Source organism: Triturus cristatus, chromosome 9 (genome assembly GCF_964204655.1).
Source record: "Triturus cristatus chromosome 9, aTriCri1.1, whole genome shotgun sequence".
In the NCBI taxonomy this organism is placed as follows: Eukaryota; Metazoa; Chordata; class Amphibia; order Caudata; family Salamandridae; genus Triturus; species Triturus cristatus.
Genome location: NC_140592.1, coordinates 1216540435 through 1216560765, shown reverse-complemented (window position 1 = coordinate 1216560765; position 20331 = coordinate 1216540435). Strand labels below are relative to the sequence as shown.

Genomic DNA, 20331 nt, shown 5'->3' with positions numbered 1-20331 from the left:
GATTATATTCCACAGCCTTGGAGACATGCCCCAAATCAGGGAGAACATATTGCACCACACTGAAAGAAGTGGCAAACTTAACGTGATTCCTGCTAATGTCAGTAACTCCTGCCCTGACTTGGGAAGACCTTGCAGACAGGAGGAGGGGGGGGGGGTGAGGACAGAGGATGTTGGTGATCTGAATGCCTTTAATAAAAGTATCCACCTATAAATGTATCTCGTTGACACCCACAACATGAAGGTGCAACGGTTAACTAGAGTCTGGAGTACGCAGAAGACTCCGTGGCCACTTACGTTGCATTACACGACTCATAGCTTCCCATAGCATTCAATGTAATTTAATTAAACTCATCATTCAGGAGGCGCCATGGCGACCTTCGTTATGTAGTTGTGTAAAACCAAGTAGATTAAAGTAGTTCATCAACACCAAGCATTTGGCCACAAGTGAGACGAGCAAAGCTTGTAGGCGGTCTTTTATGTGTTACTGAAGGGACTTGCTGTGCCCTTGCCAGTCAGGATGACATTGTAAGGACCACAGCTGCTCAACAGGTGTACTTATACACATTCTAACATTCTGAGGATTCACCTGTACATTGAGTTCATTGCATTGTGAGGAGTCAAGGCTTCAGAATATCTGCTGCCTCATCCAGGGCTACAAATGCAAAAACATCAGTTGATGGACAGAATGCAGAACCATGTCATACATTCACCCCAGTACAGAGATCTGGGCCTAAATACATCGATTTTTGGCTCACCATGCCACTCCAGTTTGAACCCAGCCATATGCAAATCAGTCTTGACCCTGTGCCTAATGGGAACAGTCCTGCCCGAACTGCCAAGCCAGGTCTTCCCTGGACTGGAAACAAGCATCCTAAGACCGGTTTCGAGGTTTCACCCCTCTTCAGCCTCCCTTAGGCACTGGAGTGCGAGGTGCCATTCTCCCCCATGCAGCTTGCATCTCCTCTGGATCAGCCCCGCTGTGGCTAATAATGCACTTTGTTACTAGAGGGTCACCATCTCTACTAATAGAAACATGGAAGTGTGCATGTGGAAGCTGAAGAACTGCAGATGGCCCACTTGTAACTAAGAACCATCAAATGATGTGCTTGGAGACAGAGGAAGAAGAAGAGGTGACCCAAGAGCTGATGAGCTTATTGATTTTTGTACGGCCTGAGATAGTATTGTTGCTTAATTTGCAGGCTCTGTGTACATGAGAGTGTATGATTCGAAATTTGCAGTGATATTTTCTCAATGCATAGTTAATGAGGTGCTGGTCTTCAAAGAAACAGCAGTGTTTTTTGGCAATGCCCACTGGGCTGTCCTTTATAGTCTTCACTCTGACCTACAATATCTGGCATGAGTGGCCGGTCTCTGTCATCACCCCAGGAGGAAAACAATTTGATAGTCAAGGGTCCCCAGCCTGATAGGAAGAACTGGACTCAAGGAAACTAAAGGGCTGGACGTGCCACTGGCAGGTTTCCTGAGGCTCTAAATTCAAGGAGTCCACTTTTGTAAAGGGAGTAAAGGTACAGACAAGCTCAGATCCAAAGTTCTTTAGTGGGATCTATTTGGTTGGCAGAGTCACCACCAAGGGTTATTTACCATGCATGCGGGAAGCTTGATTTTGGACAGAGTTGATACTTCTAGGGATTGGCCCTCATCTACTGCCAGTCACCTTTACATTTTCCATCCAGGTACCTAGCATCACATGTTTGGGGCAGGAGGGACATTAAAGGGAAGTATTATGAACCAGCCTGCAGATTAGCTGTGTATCACCAGTTACTGACAGACTACACAGAATAGGTACAGAAAATATCTGGGATATTTAACACCTTCAGCGAGGGCTTAGGTGCCGCTGCCTAATGTGGAGTGTAAGGAGCAAAGTTACTTCAGTAGTTTGTTTGTGCTATTAGTGTATAAAAAGTGAGAGGTAGAGTGGATGTAAGTGTACCCAGAATAGTCCAGGTCTATTGACTCTATTCCTTAGCTCATCTTCTGATGTCTTGTCTTCTATTCACCAATATCATCTTAACCTTTTCCTATCTCTGATCATTCACTGATTTCCTTCTACTTCCACACCACCCTCCACCCTCTTCAGCCATCCCATTACTTTTCCACACCCTGCATGCTGTTGACTTTGCAGCCCACACCCAATCCATGTCTTAGTCTCTCCTCTCTAGTACTCCCTTCCATCCTCAGACATGCTTCTCCTTTCCATTTATTCCACTGACACTATAACTCTCAGTCATCCTTCAAAACCATGTATCCCTTCTCATCATCTGTCCCAGTTCTGCCTCCCATTGCATTTTGCTGCCTCTTGATCATCCTCACCTCTCTGCCTTCGTACTGCCCACGACCTCACACTACAGCATGACAAAGAACTCTACTGTCAACCTATTCTCACTCCAGTATTCCCTCATCCTACATTACGTTGTGCTTTATATTTTTATTTATTTCACTTTCACACAGGAGTGCATCACACGTCTTCGGCTTCCTTCTCTTCAATCATCAACTTCATGCTGTGAAAACAAACTTAAGATCTGTCTGTATCATGTCTATTTAGTCCTTTTGCAGTGCTGTGTTAGTAACCACATAGGTAGTGATGAATATATCAACCATTCAATTCAATTCAATTTCCTGAATTTCTTGAGCGCCTGCCTACCCAATGGACTTCCCAGCGCCAATGGGTCTTCCAAGCTCTCGTGCATCACGTCCTTAAGTAAACAGACTTGTCTTGAGTTGTTTCCTGGAGCTGGGTAGGTTGTCTTTCAACCTGAGGTTTAGGGGTAAGGTGTTCCATTGTTTGGGGACTAGGCTTGCAAGCGATCGTCCCGCACTCGTGGCTTTCTTCACCCTGGGAATAGCGAGCAGACTAAGATTGCTGGATCTTGGTTCTCTGCTGGAAGATCAGATGCTGTAGGATTTGCATCCTCTTACTGTGCACCGCACGACGGACCATAGAACGAGCTTTAAACTGAAACCATTTAATCGACTATGTATGGTGTTTTATATTAGCTTGAAGCTTCCTGAATGCTTACAAATGTTCAAGGCTCTAGTAGGCCTGGAAGCCATAGAGCCCAGTGTGATACCTTGCACATTTTCCACATAGCATAACTTTGTTTTCAAAACCTGTCAAGGGAAGCAGGATATTGTGGGAATAATGAGTCCAGTATTGTGTGCGTGAATGACATCTTCTACTCAAGGCTGTTTTGCACTTCCTTGAGGCAGGGCTGGACTGGGGGACCAAAAGCAGTTGTGGCAAAAACCCTCAAAACAGCCCCACTCCATTCATCACCTCATGCAGTCTCTTTCCATTTATCTGTTCTCTCTCTCTCCTTCTCTCCGTTCGCTTTCTCTCTACTTTCCCCCTCCCCTCCTTCCTCTCTTGAAGCCTGCCCGTGCCTGCTGCAGTTATCCTTTGGGACCAGGGAAAGTGACAAAGGCACCAGGAGTGGCTCTGGACCTTCAAAATCAGCCCCCAAGGGCTTCAGCCCAACGGGGAAATGCCCGGCGGGATAAAAGGACTGTATGGACCTGCCTGGAGGGGACGGTCCTGACACCTACACAATAGATAGGTTTACACTGAGAGTAACTAGTCTCTCTCATGTTGACTTGTATTGAGAGAAAATATATATACTCGGTTGATTTTATGCGACTTTTAGCTGTTAGCTCTACCGATTGTTTTCTAGTGAAAGCCCTGGGCGGTTAAAATGACATTTATCTCTGATCTTTTTGCTTTACTGCCTGCTGCTTTGCATTAAATGGTAGTCAGACTTTAGGCTCCCTGACCCTCTACCTGAAGGTCTTTTAAAGGCCCTCATTATGAGTGGTGTAATTTCAGCCAGAGTGAAACCTCCTTTCCTGCAAGCAGTATCCAGTCTTGCAGGCATGTTGGGAAGACAAAACATCTTTGTGTGGTAGAATAGGCAACGTGTGGGGCCCACCCTCACCTGCATGGCTTCTCAAATAAACTAACAAATATAACTTCCTCCCTCCCACCCATGCAGGTAACAGATATCCTACCCTGAGCTTTTTCAAAGTTCGAGAGTCCTTTAACATTGTACTGCACATTCCTGGCTTTTCCCTGCGCTGGTGCACATTGTGCTACCTAGTGCCAACGCAGGCACCCTTGCAAGTACCATGGTTGTAAGCAGGATTGTTTTTGGGCAGGAAAGGACACCTTCTTTCACGAAAACAATCCCCTGAGGCATATTTCTCTTTCTCTGTGTGCTACAGAATGCAGCTCAAATAGAAAGAGGGAGCAGTCTCCTCATTGCGCCTCTGGTGGGAAGACGTACAATTCTGATGCATTCCCAGGTCTACCAGGGTTGGTAAATCAGAGAATATGTCAGAATCCATGGGTGGATGCTTGGGAGCACCCACACTCCACCCATGGAACGCCTCCCTGGGGCAGAGTAACACAACGCAGTGATTTGTTGCACATTCCGTTACGCTAGATTTATCAAGGTAGACAAGGCCACGCAAGGAGGCTTTTCCTGGCTCCATAAACCTGCCTTAGGAGTTGCGTCACGTGGTGCAAGAGCGATGCAAATCTTTGATAAATAGGGTCTATACTTTTTATGCGCATCAGTAGCAGGTTGGATACATCTTTCACCTCTGTGTAATGACGGCATCAGCGGCTCCTTTGTTTGAAAAGGAGTATTTTTAAATCTTATCGCTTCCGTATTGTCTGTTTAAGTGTAAGATTGGTGGGGGATGGGCAGGTGGTGGACGATCTTCTCAGGGTACAGGGGGTTCAGGGAGTCTTCTCCCAAAAGAGGCAGCAGTGCTCATTATCACTTATCAATGTTTAATGTGTCTCTGTTACTAAGTATTGAGCCTCAATGCAATCGGGCACAATGTTATTTACACAGTATTTATCAGAATGGATGGGTGGGTGGGTAGATGGTTGGGTGGGTGGATGGTTGGGTGGGTGGGTGGATGGGTAAGTGGGTGGGTGAGTGGGTGGATGGATGATTCTTCTAGGGCACAATTAGAACCATGAGGTTGTTTCAAGGCAGGATAGAGTTGGGCATTCTAGGAGTGCAATCATTCAGGGCTAAGGGACTCTGCCTGGTGGACAGTTTTAATAGACCCTTTCGTCCATTCTCCGAGGCTTGTGCTGGATGACGAGCCAGTCCCGGTGTCGTGGTAATAGATGTACTAAGGGATAGCCATAGTGAAGGGTGAGTAGCTGGCAGTAGACCCGCGACTGGAGCAGTGCAATAAGGCAACCAGGATGACTGTATCAATTTAGCCTGATGTTCCTCCTAGTGGGGCTAACTATGTTAAAGTTGGTTATTGCACTTATATTTAGCTAGTGTGACAATTAAATACTAATGTATCTCTCATGTTCTCATAGTAGCTCTAGAAGCGCTTACATGTGCTCGCATCTGTTCATTGTTTTTTTTTTTTAATCTTCCTTTCCACTTGCATCCCTCTAAGGCATTACATTGTTCCTCCATCAATGCAGTAATACATTATTTTCTAGACTTTATCCTTGTCTACACTTTCTTTGTTTAATCTGCCTCAGCTGCTTAGTCAGTGCTATGCATACATGTCTTTCTTCAGCATTCACCTTACTGAGGTAATGTACCTATTCTTCCTTATAGTCTTTCTTCTATGTCTGTAGTCTTTCATCTATTGCACTCTTCATCAGATTTTTCAAATATACCTTGCACAGTGGTGAATCCTGCAGTCTTTCTTCGATTTTCACTCACTCATTTCTTTCCGCAAGTCATTTTCACTATTCATTTAACTATAATTGTTTTCTGTTCCTTCATCTAATTTGATTTAAGGGCTCATAAAGGGCACCGCAGGGCAGCTATAGCATCTCTGCTGGCGTAGCTGCTGCTGAGGCTCTGTGTCTAGGTTTTCCAGGAATGTTGGTTGTTTTTTATTTTTTTGCAAAACCACTCCCACCATAAAATCAGAAAAAACTGCAACTGAAGGTCCGCCAAAACAAGCTCCCAAAGCTGAGGTCTTTTGTCCTAAAACAATAAGTCTAGTGTCATAAGGCTTGTGAATACAGGGAGACTTCTCCCAGGCTTATGGTACTAGAATATTGTGTCCTAAAAATCTTGTACAAATGAGTAATAAAAGAAAATCTACACCCATTGAGGCGATATTTTGTAAACAATATTTAGGGCACAATATTTATGTCCGCTGAGATTTTTGTCAATGATATGCTGCCGTACACACTCTCCCAGAGTATGAGGGACATTAGTGCATTTTTCGTGACCCGGCATTGCCTTCAGAAAAACCGACACCCCACACTCTGAATAAGTTGGAGGATGTGAGTGGTGGGTGAATTGGACAGCAGTTGTGGGGGAGCCATCGAGAGTTGGAGGGCGAACCACAGTGCATGACAAGAAGAGGGAAGGAAACTGCAATGGGCTTCAGAGCACAGGTGACCAGTATCCAGGGCCACTGGGATTTTGCGATTCTCCAGTGGTGGCGTTTTCAGCATAACCATGGACTTGCCACATATCCTAAATAATCCAACATAATTTCTAGATTTCACCTAAAAATTGTTTCCAGCTCAAACAGATCAAAAGTTACCAAAAAAATAAAAGGTTTCTTGTGCAATTTGAGCAGTGGCGGATCTTTGCAAGGATTAACCGCCCACTTTTTCAGTCGCTGTATTCAGGTGTTAAACTGGTATTTGTGAGGTACAGCTTTGCCCAGATATAATTAACATTTGTTAAAATGGCAAAATAATATTGCTACAGATTGTGCAGCATTATGCCTTATGATGCCACAGAATTTTGTCAACCTTGCTGCATAATTCAGCCCTCCACTGCCACATAATTTCCGTGCCCCTGCCAATATATTTTATACTAACTGGTGGGAGTTGGCACAATAGTTGCTGCAAACCCATACTCGGAGGTTGGAGAGCTTTGATGAAGGGTCAGCAATGGGCTATTATTAAGCGAGTGAACCCAAGCAGAGAGATAGTAATGGATATAGAGAAAGGGGGTGTTAATTTGGATGGTCGCGTGGCGGTGGAGGGAGTTACAGGATCACTGGAATACGGTAATGGCAATGGCAGTAAGGGGAAAAACAGGATTTTTGGGTACCAGTACCACTTTTACTGGAGAGTCAAGCATTGGGCAGTAGAATCCAAAATTTGGTGGGCGGTTTATCAGTAGACCAGAAGGAGTTACACAAGGCTTGGCGGTAGAAGTGCCTGGAACAGAGGTTGGTTTACCAGGAGCCTGTGTGCAGGTTGTGGCTTCAGGTCAGTGTATGGGTAGTGTTTGGTGGTGCTTATGGAGAGATTGGCTGGATTCCAGTGATACGCAAGACAGTTTTCAGACAGGACAGCATCTTCTGAAGATCAGGAGGACCAGGAAGAGGGCTCTGGCAAGGAACGCCATATGACACCGGGGACATTCCAGGTTCAGTCCAGTACTTTTATTGTACTCAGACTTGGTGTCTGATAGCTTTTCCCAATGCTTCCAAGGCAATTCTTTTCCTCACTGAGCGCCTTAGATGGTTAAAAGGAAGTCAAGAATTGAAAACAATGGCATCCCCTTTGACAAGGAGTATGTGATCTCCTACCACAAAAAAAACTATAATTGTTAAGCTGGACAGGTGTTCATGGTTCAGGTGATTCAGATGGGGCAGCTCTGTTAGAAAGAATTCACCAAAAAATACTCCCCAAATATGGGCTGAATTGGGCCTTGCTCAAATAACATTTTCCAATCAGGGGTGTCAGTACGTTAAGGCAAGAGGAGGTGGTCACCATGACGACTACGATAAGGAAGTGCCTGATGGACCCTATAAATATCAAATATGGCGCCACTGCCGTGACAGCAGTGCAGCGACATTTCACACTATCTCGGGTGCCAAAAATGCCTGCACTATCCCTGTTTGTAATGGACCTTGGAAAATGTCTAGTGGTGCCATGGTTTGCATAGGTGTGTAGATAGGGTTGGCATTTTCTGCATTTACAGTATGTGGTTGCTTCACAAGGCAAGAAAATGGAGGGCTTATGGTTGAGCTCAAAGCCTGCGGTGTTGAGGGTGTTCGAGGTCTGCAGACGTGCCTGTCAGGGGCTGGCCTATGGCTGGCTCCTCTTATGGTTTAGCCAGGACACGGGTCCAAATTCCTGTCTGTTCTGGCTAAAAGAGAGGGAGCCGCTGTGCTGATTTTGAAACTCTGTAGTGGTTCCCCACAATCCTACCTGCTCTCTCCCTGTTATCCCACCGTAAATCCCAAGCTTGGCTGCTATTGGACGAGAGACTGCTTGGGGGTGGGAATAAAGCTCGAGTGGCAGCCATGATATTCAATCCGCTTCCGTCAGCAGAGCTCTTCTGAACTCCAGCTGTCACCTCCCCGCACCTGTCAGTTGTGGCACTTCCGGGTCAGGTCACACAGGCACACATATCCTTACAGTGTTACGCATCACCTCTCTTGTGGCTTCCAGGATCTGGGTTGCCATGGTGCCCAGGCTATGTGCGTGCCCACCTGTTCACCTTCACCCTCGCCGGGGCGGGCTGTCACCAAGAAAGTGGTGTTGCTAAAAATAACTCCACTTCTTCTTGTTTACAAGGTTAGCTAGCTGCAGGCAGCTTGCTTTCCTCTCTAAGATGTCTCCAGACAGCTCACAGGCAGCTGTGTGTGCCCGCCCCCCGCCCACCTCTACGCTGGCATTTGGCAGTCTGACTCGTAGAAATGGAAAACATGCGAATAATGTTTAGAGAGTCAATGAAATCAGCTCCATTGCTCGCAGTTGGTAGCACTTTAAACCATCTACTGCACACAGTTGTAATTGTGTTCTGGTTGTATGCACAGTGCTTATCCATTTCCAAGTAAGATTGTGTGCCTTGGATTTTACCACAGGGATTGAAAGTATAAAAGCCCTTTCCATCTAAAATTGCCTTTTAATGTAACATTGATTTTTGAGTGAAAATCGAAGCTTTTTAATTCATTTAGGGTCTGTATAGAAGTGTCTGTCATTCGTGAACAAATTTCAGAGATTCTATGTTTGATTGATAGATCGGGGTTAAAGTGACAATATATTTTTTTTTTTTGCTTGGAGGTTGGAACCATTGAAACTTGAAATGGGGGTTCAGTATACTTGGTTCAGTGTCCAGCACATTTGGACGCGCATACCCTTTAGTCCAGCGGGGGGGGGGGGGGGGGGGGTTGGCGATTGTGATGGAGAGTGAAAGGCGATCTAGAGATTGCATATAACCGATGAATAGCAGCCACTAAATTACAAATTCCTTGAGACTGCAGTATAGGAGGCAGTTCAGTGTAGACAAACATTACATTTAGGAGAATGCTGTATCAATATGTTTATAATACCCACCATCCAAATGTAACCTGTAGCAGAAAGGGACCACCTTTGGTAAATTATTTCGACAGAATTGGTATCATCTGCTAGGAGGGTATTAATCTCTAGTATTAGGGTGGAATTTAAAATATAAAGCAGCTAACCAATATTCAATGATTGAAAACATGTCAACATAAAAATCCCACTGTAACAGACTCTGCCCAATACTAAAAAATATTTTAAAAAACAAGGGCACCTTAAGTCATGGAATTTTTGCCACAATTTCAGTAACCCCTCTCTGACCACAGGTTTACAGTGCAGGGTAGTAGTGAGTATACACATTTGCTAGAACTTTAGTAGGTGTTTTGCACCATTTGTTTTTCAAACCCTTGTGAAGCATCACTAGGAGATTAAACACCAGGTACCACCCTTACCACCTGCACGAACAAAGAAGCATGTAAGTATACCCAGAAGGCCACCCTAGCCGGGTCGGGCATTGCCCTGGGGCTTGAGCAGAAAGAACCATGGGTTCCAGGCCGGCGGGAGCTATTGAAGAAACATTATAAGCCGTATCTTCACAGTGGCCACCTTGTAACAAGCCATGGTTTCAAGATGAGGATTTGTTTAGATGAAGGTACTGTTATGTCTGCTTCTCTGACTTCCTTCAAGAAGTAAGACTGCATAGAGGGAGAAGTGGGCTGTCCATTCGATATCGAACAATCCTTGCCATATGACATATGAAATTCGCACAATCGTGTCTTCATAATAAACCAATGATGTATGTCATCTTGCCATTGCTAACTGAAGCGGGTTTGGGGGTGCGTGATGCGCAAGATTCTGACAATTGTGAGACACGTAATGAGGGGGAAAGTAAATATGGAATACTATTCTGTACCATGTGGTGTGCCTGGTTTATGGATCCCTCAGTTAAGCAGACACCCCTGAACCACCAAGAAATATGGCAGTGGTCCCTTCCTCGTCCCGCTGTGTAAAGACAAATATTTCTGCCTCTCACCAGGACCGTTGTACATGCACTTCCGGGGAGAGAAACTACCTGCAGAATGTCAGTGAATAAATACCTTCAAACGTTTGAATGTGTGGGCACTTGGCTGATCCGCTTGCTCCCCCACATCACTATTTAGCCCAGATCTTACAGTGATGGAAAATGCTCCATATTGGCAGTTTCCACAGACCTAAGTACATGGTAAATTTCTCTTGTTCTGATTCAATGATCCAGGATGTGGAGCTCACAAAAGCTTTTGTGTATCCGGTCCATAGAGATTACTGCTGTTCCGGCTTCTAAGAAGGGCCAGATTTGGCACCTGCGGCACATGAAACAAAATAATCTAGAGCATTTAATGACTTCATTCACCAGTGTCAAGTGGCAATGGCTCCAGTCAGCAGTGCCCAGAGGCAATGACTTGAGTCGCTAGCGCCAAGCGTCTATGGCTTCAGTCGCCAGTGCCAAGAGGCAGTGACTTGAGCAGCCAGTGCCAGACAACAATGACTTGAGTCTCAAGTGCCAAGAAGCAATGACTTGAGTCACTAGCGCCAATTGGTAATGACTTAAGTAACCAGTGCCAAGAGGTAATGGCATGCAAGCTGACTGCTCTGGGAAAATTGATTAAACATGAATTACAGAGCACGGTGTGAAGAAGGTGTGTCAGATGTGCTCCAAATGGGGGAGCCATGCTCTAGTAGCACCAACATTTTGAATGCAATTTTGCTTTTTTCTCTTCTTAATCAATTGATAAATTAGTGTGATCTCCATATGAAACAACGTTCTTTACAGAACCAAGCAGAAGTGCCAATGAGGAGTGAACGGTCATCGGTGCTGCGTCGTGAATCTACGTATCCTACCTGAAGTTTGCTGATAATGTTCAGTTACTCTCTCCTGAAGAGTGGCAGCTAGCACGAAATGAAAATACATACTTTTCAGTGGTGAATTTAATTGGTCTGCTTAGATGTTCATGTTTATTCAAGCCCATCTGGACCCGGCCCACGATCAGTGCCAGCCATGCTGCTCAAATATCATCTCATCAGGCCCTGTCTCTGGGAAGACCACTCAGACAGAGAGAATTGAAGCAGGATGGAAGAGGTGGAAATGCAACAATAGGAACATCAGGTTCCCAAGAATGTGGCTGATACAGACATTGAGGCCTGATTTTCAGATGATGGAGAGGAGAGGCAACCACCTACACCACATCCAGCACAGGCCATCTGTACCACTGGCACAGTGCCTGCATCATACAAGCCAACGGATAGCTGCCATGGAGGCAGGACATGCAGCACACCAACAACACTACACCCAAATCACAGCAGCAGTTGCTGAAGTTGGGGAGCTCGTGCACAGCTGGTTAGGAGGATCCAACGTACAAATGCACCTTCAGCCCTTGGGCACTGCATCCAGCTGCAGCAGGACATATGGGTGGAACAGAGATACTGCATCCTTTATCTGGCAGAGTAGAATTCCAACAGAAGGGCCATAAGGCACATGATCTATGCCATCCAGTATTTTGCCCTAAGTGGGATGGGTATGCCTGGATGTGGGTCTTGCGCACACTGTCACTGGAAACAAGCTGTACCTCGGCTGATGAACCCATAACTAGGGCGAAACCGCTCCTGAGTTGCTTGTGTTCCAGTTCAGGGAGGATTTGGCTTGGCAAATCTGGCTGGACTATTCATATTGGAGCAGGGTCAAGATTGATTTGGATATGACTAGGTCCAAACTGAGGTGGCGCTTTGTGCAAAATAATGATGGATTGGGATGCAGCCCAAGTGATTACATGCGGCTGAGATGAATTCAAACATTCCATCCATCACAGTTATGTATATTTTTCCAAAATGTTTAAGCATGTGGCTATGCCAGGTGTTATTGACTGATTTGCATATGGCTGGGTCTAAACTGGGGTGGCATGGTGAGCAAAAGAACGATGGATTTAACCCACATCTCTTGACTTGGGGGGAATGTATGATTTATTCAGCGTTTCGTCCATCATTTGTTTGCGTAGCACTTTTCACCCTAGGTGTTATTGTGGCACATACTCACCGGAGGTCTGCTTGCACTGCCCAACCAACAGAGTCAGGCGACACCTCTGCTAATAAAAGTGGTCTATTTATTTTCAAATTAGTCTTTATTGACCTGCAATGAGTATTAAATGGCGTATCGAAGACGATGTTTCATGGTGCTATGCTTTCCCTGTTCTTTTTCAGCTGTAACTCTCCCTTGATTATTTTGTTCTCCTTTGGCACTGGAGTTTCACATGGCCTTCCACCCTACCAGCTGGGAGCACCCTCTTTGCATTTCATTCTGATCTAACTGTCTGCCTTGGCACCTGGGGCTCAAAGTAATCCAGAACATGTAATGACTTGAGTCGCCAGTGCCAAGATGTAAAACTTGTGGCAGTGGTTTTGGTGGATAGTACGCTTTTATCAGTGGCCATGGTGATAGAGGTGTCCTGGGGGGATAGGTCCAGTGACAGCAAGACTGGCATTGGTGGCTTTAATTCCTGTAGAGTTGGCGTTGGTTCTGATGGGCCACAAACGTTGAGTGCCTGATCTTGCTGACGCTGGTAGTGACAGTGATATAGCAGTTATATAAGAAGTTGACATGCCCTGCTCCTTCCTCCTCCTTTTGGTGGTGGTGCAGAGATTTCTGAGGTCTGCTAATTGGTTCCAGTCTCATTCTAACCTGCAAAAAATAGTAAAACTACACATAACTAGCACTACTAGTCTATCGCCTCTAGGTACAGGGATGGGGAGTGAAAAGTGACTATTGGTCTTTTGGAAATATGCTTACTAGCACTGCAGTGCAATACTGAGCCCAACATTTAGAAGATTGTAATGGGGTGGGCGGAACTCACAGAGTTTAACTCCACGAAATCCTGCAGAGTTACATAAAAACTCTGCGAGATTCCGCGGAGTTCCGCAAATGGGCAGAATTCGGCACGTCGGGCGGAGTGGGCAAAACTCCACTAGCAGAGAAGAATTTTTCAGCCACCCCTAGTAATGTTATCTATATGTGCCTGATGGACTACCTGTCTTTTCAGTGTCTTTTCAGACCAATGACCGAGGAGAAATCCTGCATGAGAGACACATTTATGGCAAGATGCACATACTGGAGCAACAGTGATGATAGGGCACATATGAAAATACATTGCCCACCATTGCGCTCTCCTAGCACAATGTGCATACGGCATAGACAAAGACTATTATCAGTAGGCAATCTAATATTACAGGCATCACTTTCATTACTTCAAATGTAGCTCATTAGTCTCAATATGTGGTGCTTGATCACATCTGCCTCTTCAATGCCTGCACCCTCAGCTCTATCTTCAACTCCCTCAATGTTTGTAGGGCTGATGATGGTGCAGACAGCTTCCTCCAACGGTTGTATCTGCAGCTCTGATGCTGATGCACCCACTGTTGCCAGGGAATCACGGCGGCGTTTAGATGGTATCTCACAAACATGATGCTTCAAGTCTTAGAAATATTTTCTACAATCCTTGACCATGTAAGGATGCAAGGATACCTTGCTCGCCTTCTTCATGAACTCTTGTCAGAGATTACACCTTACTTTACTGCTTATTTTGGGTAGTAGATGGCCCATTAGCCTAGGTTCCTCTTTTTCCACCTGCAACATATTACATGTCACCTTCCTCACACAGCCGGCGACCATCATAAAGGTTTCAGGTGGTTTGAAGACCAGATAACAGTGCAGAGTGGAGGCCTCTGTTAGAGTCTGACATCTACAAAGGCAGCTGTGAATCTTGTGGGGGGTGCTGGGTTCTCAGCAGAAGTGGAATTTCTGCTACATTAGGAGTTAGTGTAAGTTTTTAGGGTCAAAATAGCAGTTTCCACAGCATAAGGAGTGCTAATGGCAGCAGGATATGACCTAATTTCTGTTTTTATAGGTGGCTTCCTATTACAGAGCAGTTTTTTCCACATACACAGAATTACTGGTCGGTGTTTCTGCAACTGGATTTATCATTCATTAAATCCAGGTACAAAAATTCTGGGTGCAGAATCACACCAGGTAAATCAAATACACCTGGACTTTGAAAGAAAATTGGACAATTAGTATTAAACAGTCAGACTTATCAGTCGAAATCATAAATTCAGGATGTACAAATACCACACTGGGATATGCCTGACTCGCCTTTAGTCCCATTGAGTTCATTTGAGAGCAAGCATCTGTGTCATGTCACTTCTGGGAGAGGAGAGGGCAGGGAACCTTCTCGTCACTCTCCCCACAAAACTTATAAACAATCTCGAGAAAGCTTAAATCTGTCACTGCAAAAAATCTCCCTCTGAAATATATCCATTTGGGTTTTTTCAACTGAATTGTAAGTAAATGGATTATACCTCTCAGGCCCTATCAATTCAAAATTAGAAATCAGTCACCAACTGGTAGATTTATTGAATATTGGTTGCTATTTGTACATGTATGGATTAGAATACTGAAGTCTATAGGCTAAGCTTTTGTATTATTTTATTGCAACCTGCATCATGAGTAGCTTTTTCTATTGTTAGATTGTGTACAAAAGTAAAACCCTATTCTTATAACAGTTTTTATTAATCAAGCACATAAAGGTACCATTATCAAATATCTTTAGAACAATGCCCTACTTTTTTTTAAAGCGAACACTAATTAACAGACAGTGATGTCTCCAGGTAAACAATTATTTTCTGATCTGATATTGATGTGATGGCACGGTTGCAAGATTTTTCAGAGGGCATATAAAACCCTCCACTGTATACAAAATGCCTTTTGTGTAATGAGGTTAGGTAAGTTGGCTCATTAACATTCAACTGTACCGAATGCATAAATTAAGAGCTTAATGATGCAGGCATTCCTAGGGGATAATTTGTTCTCATCTGCCTCACCAGTGGGGATGCTTTAATGCTGCATAAGTCAAGGTGCTATTCATCACCCTCTCTGGGGGTACCAACTCCCTGCTCTGCGAGAACGCCTCTGTGTCAAGGATGAAGTAGAAAACATTGGCGACGAGGGGCGTTTGCAACAAAAAACCCACTGTGGTGAACTGTAATTGTTCGCATAAAGATGGCATATTTATGTTAGGCTTGCAATGTTCGGAGGGTTTGGAGGTCTCTTGTCTGTAACACTTTTGTTTGGGGTGTTGGGGTGTTTGGGGTGTTACACCCTCCAAATAAATGCATTCCTATGTTGATAGTTGGGTCCAGGGATTCCCAGTCCTCACAACCATTAGAACCTAGAGTAGATGGATAAATACAACCATAATTGGACCCACGGCAGGCTAACCTTGGCCACAGCTACTAAACCTAAAGGATGCCAGAGGGATAATAAATGGGATACCCTCCAACCAGAGACCTTTATTACACATGCTCCAATCAATCAGGCTATATAGAGCACTGCTATTTACCTGCGAAGTATCCAGGTGCTGAGAGCCTTGCTGCTCAGGTGGAATTAGTTGAACAGTCAAGTCTTGAGTCCCCTTCTGAATTCCTGAAGGTAGGATAAGGTCCGGAGGTGGAGGTTGTTCCAGAACTTCATGGCAAGGTAGGAGAAGGAGGGACCTCCACTGTTGCTTCAGCGGATGAGGGCGGTGTGAGTGAGGGAGAGGGAGGTGGAGCGCAGGTGTCTGGAGGGTTGTTGGGAACTCAGGTGGTACTTGATGTAATGGTCCTTGATTGTGTAGGGCTTTGTAGGCGTGGGTCAGCATCTTGAATTGACATCTCTTGTGAACGAGGACCCAGTGGAGTTCCTTGAGGTATGGGAAAAATGTGGGTCCGTTTGGGGAGGTCAAGGATAAGTCTGGCTGCTGAGTTCTGTATGATTTACAGTCTCTTTAGGATGTGTGTGGTAATTCCTACGAAGAGTGCATTGTCGTAGTCCAGGCAGCTAGTGATGAGGGCTTGAGTGAACATCTGATGCTTACTGGGAGCCATTTGAAGATCTTTTGGAGCATGAGAAGTGTGAGGAAGCAGGCGCAGGGGACTGCATTGATTTTTTTTTTCATGGCGAGTTTGCTGTCCAGGATGATGCCGAGTTTCCAAGCGGGGTCTGTAGAAGTGGGTTAGGGTCCTAGCTCAGTAGGCCACCAGGAGTCATTGCACTGGGAGGCATTGTCCCCAAAGATCAGTACTTCTATTTTGTCTGTGTTGAGTTTGCAGCAGTTGTTTTGCATCTAGTCGGCAACGCTGGTCATGCTCAGGTGGAAGTTGGCACTCGTGGTGGAAGGGTCTTCAGATGGAGACAGGTTGAGCTGGGTGTCGTCTGCATAGGATATGATGTTCAGTCCCTGAGTTCTGATGGCTTTGGCCAGGGGGTCATGTTGGCACTGGACAGAATAGGGCTGAGGGATGAACCTTGAGGGACAGCCACAGATGATATTCTTGGGTTCCGAGGTTAAAGGTGTGGCAGGCAGATTCTCTGGGTTCTTCCGGTGAGGAAGGATGCAATCCATTGGAGGGCTTCCTCTCTGATTCTGATCTGATGAAGACTCTTGATCAGGGTGTGGTGGGACACGTGTTGAAGGCTACTGGGAGGTCGAGGAGGATCAGGTTGGCCGCTTCTTCCCGATCCAGGAGGGTTCTCATATCATAAGAGGCTATGATCTGGGCAGTTTCGGGCAGTGGTTTGCACGGAATCTGGATTGGGAGGAGTCCAGAAGATCGTTATTCTCCAGGTATTCAGTGAATTGGCAGTTGAAGGACTTTAGCAGGAAAGGGGAGCAGAGTAATGGGCCAGAAGGTCTTCAGCTTGTTGGGGTCGGCGGATGGTTTCTGAGGAGGGGTTTGACTGACTTGTGTTTCCATAATTCTGGGAAGGTGGCCGAGGTGATGGATGAATTGAAGATGGTGGTGAACTCGTTGCTGATAGTCCTGATTCTGAGGTTGAACATGTGGTGAGGGCAGGGGTCTGTGGCTGTTACTGAGAGGATGGAGTGCATGATGGCTGAGGAGCTCTGTGTTGTGAGCTGGTGCCATGTGGTGGTCCGGTGGTCAGAGTTTGCTTCTGCTGGAGCGAGGAGGCTGAGGATGTTGGAGGTGACGGGTTGGGGTATAAAGTGTTTGTAAATGGTGGAGCTCTTGTCATGGAAGAAGTCTGCCAGAGTGTCACAGAGTTCTTGGGAAGGGGTGATGATGTTTTCAGTTGTGGAGGGGTTGGAGATCTCCTTGACGATGCTGAGGAGTTCTTTGCTGTGGTTGGAGCTGGCTTCAATGCAGCCAGGTAGGGCATTCTTTTGCGTCTTTTTCAGGAGTTGGTGGTATTGGTTGAGCGATGTCTTGAAGGTGGTGCGGTCTTTGGGCTCCTTGCTGGTGCGCCATTTCCTTCCTAGTTGCTTGCAGTTGCATTTCGTGGTTCTTAGTTCCGAGGTGTACCAACTGGCATGTTTGGTGGCTTTCTTGAGTTTTTTGGGCTTTATCTGTGCAACTCTGTCAATGCAGTCAATGATCCAGGCGGAGATGTTCTTGACAGCCTGATCAAGGTTGGTCGTGGAGTCAGATAGAAAAGTGTTGATGCCGTTGGCCCATTGGCTTTTGGATACTTTGTTCCAGCTGCAGTGTGATGTGCTGGGTGGCTTCATGGTGGTGCTGGGTGCTCCTGTGATGGTGAAGTGGTGGATTGAGTGGTCTGTCCAGGTGAGCTTGGTGACATGGCTGTCCTGCGTTCTGTGTGGAGCTGGTAACTAGTTGGTTGAGGCCGATGTTGTTCATGCTTTCAAGGAGGTTGGCTGTGTTGGCGTTGTTAGGGTCATCGAGGTGGAAATTGAGGTCTCCAAGGAAGCTGCAGTGTTCGATGGCTTGTGATGCATAGAATTCGAGGATGTCATCACAGAAGCTGGGGCATGGACTTGAAGGTCTGCAGGTGAGGGTGCCTCTGACGGTGGACTTGCCTTCTGCTTTGAGATTGAAATTGAGGTGTTCCATGATTGGGGTGGTCTTGTCTGTGGTGGTGGTGTAGTGGATTGTTCCTTTGTGGATGATGGCGATTCCACCTCTGTGTTTATTGATGTGGTCTCAGTGTGCTATCTTGTATCCGTTGGGCTTGGCTATGGTGATGTCGAGCGCAGGTGCAGGGTTGAGCCAGGACTCGTGAGGAAGACGACATCGGGAAGAGGGAGGTAATGGTGTTCCAGATCTCGGTTGCATGTTTGCATGTTTTCAGAGTGATCGGGTGTTAAGTAGGAGGCAGTCGAGTTGTCCAGGCACTTTTGTGATAGGTGTGGTGGTGGCAGTTGCATGTGTAGGTGCTCTGGTGTTGCAGGAGAAGAGGCAGTGGCGGCAGGAAGAAGGTCCTACTGTTGAGCATGGGGAGGTGTGGCAGCAGTTGTTGTGGAATCTGGAGTCCAATGCTATGAGCTTGGTGCCCTGTTGTCTCTGCAGACATTTGTTATGGTTTTTATGGCTTTCTTCCTAGTTCTGTTGTCCAGCTATACTGTGGTGTGCGGTACCAACTGACCCTTGGTGTCATCCTTCTTAAAACCTGTGGATAGAAATTAATGGCAATAAGGACATTGTAAGTGATGTGTTGGTCATAAGTGAGTTATCAGAAAATATTAGATAGTATAATTTACCTTTTCCCACCAAGGGCCCAACATACCAGTGGGATTCAGAATCCTGTTTATTATTCAGACATGTTGTGCTAAGCACCCACAATTTGCCAAGTAAAAAGCTCATATATAATCATTTATTGAATGTATGGGATTATTGCTCTTCTCACTGTGTAATTATATCAATGTCTTCAGCAACGTAGGCCCGCTTCCCAGTTTGATGTAACAGAATATAATACTGGATTTTAAAGGGGGCCTGCATTGGCAGCAGAGTGGTGGTTTTGTTAAAATACCCCTGCAGTAGCTAAGGGCAGAAGGCACGACCCCCATTTACTCAAGAAGGGGTGGTTGAACCACATGTTTGGGAATACTGGTAGTCAATCTCAGGGAAACTGGAGAGAGAGCTAGGGTAACTAGTGTACATACAGTATTTAAAAAGAGAGTACATTACCCGTGTACCATACTGAGTATACAAGGTCGCTGGTTCATGTCCAACCTGGCAAACAGCATGGTGTTTGCACTTCTGAAGCCTGAAAAGGTGAAGATGGAGAAACTTCAGATCCTAAGTCACTATACGCAAAGATGCCTACTGATATATACGTCAGTGCTTCGAACAATTGTGGGAGGATGCTATAATATTGAAAAAGGCTAATGCACTCTTGACTGCTGGGCTGTTCAAGGGTTCTTCACAAGCACAGAGACACTATAGTTAGGCAGAGGGTTTTTTCTTAGAGGTAGAGTTGCCTAGTGTACAGTTGGGGTAGCAGAGTGACATCAACTAGGGCTGGAAGTTGGATCAAAATAATACCAGCTCATACTGAGCGCCATGTTGGCCAAGGACACGTTTTAGTAACAATCTTGTTAGGGCTGCCATGGAAGAGACCAGTGGTTCACAGTGAATTGGAAACAAATTACTTTACAAAGACCAGGCTTATGTGTGGAATATATACAATAGTACCTCTGCCACTTACCTTTAACACTCTAAATCATATTAAGTTAGCTGGATTTTGGAAAGACATGTCCTCGCTTCCAGAGCATTGAGGCTGCAGGTTCGTCTGATACCCGCTCAAGAATGTAACATCCCCAGCGAGGTGGAGGATTGCTTCCCTTCCTGAAACAGCTTTCAGTGACAAACCTGGAGCCATCTTGCAGCTTTTCTGGAGAGGACCAGCCAACTGTCTGCCCATGAAACACCAACCTTGTGGAGAAGAGTTGATCTCTGTCATGCAGAACCCTCAAATCATTGAATGCCCTTATGCCTGGCATGGTCAGAGATTCCACACGACCTGGAATGGTTCTTGAAGCATTGACGCCAACCACAAGACATGTAGAGTATCTCTTGTTCCATCCTTTACCTGTGAGAGCAGCTCTGGAATTGCTGGCAAAAGCGTGTTCTTCATTTGCTCTTCACGCACGCTGGAACTTCCTCATTTTACTTTAAACTGCCTGATATTTGACCAAGACACATCTAGAATCATCTAAATGTTTAGTCCCTGGATAGGCCCTAGA

At 45.6% G+C, this 20331-nt stretch overlaps 1 protein-coding gene across 2 annotated transcripts in view; it reads left to right on the top strand.

The window, feature by feature from the left end:
* RGS6 (regulator of G protein signaling 6) overlaps positions 1–20331 on the top strand; it is a 1064816-nt gene that overhangs the window by 957457 nt on the left and 87028 nt on the right. The gene's annotated exons all lie outside the window — the stretch shown is intronic.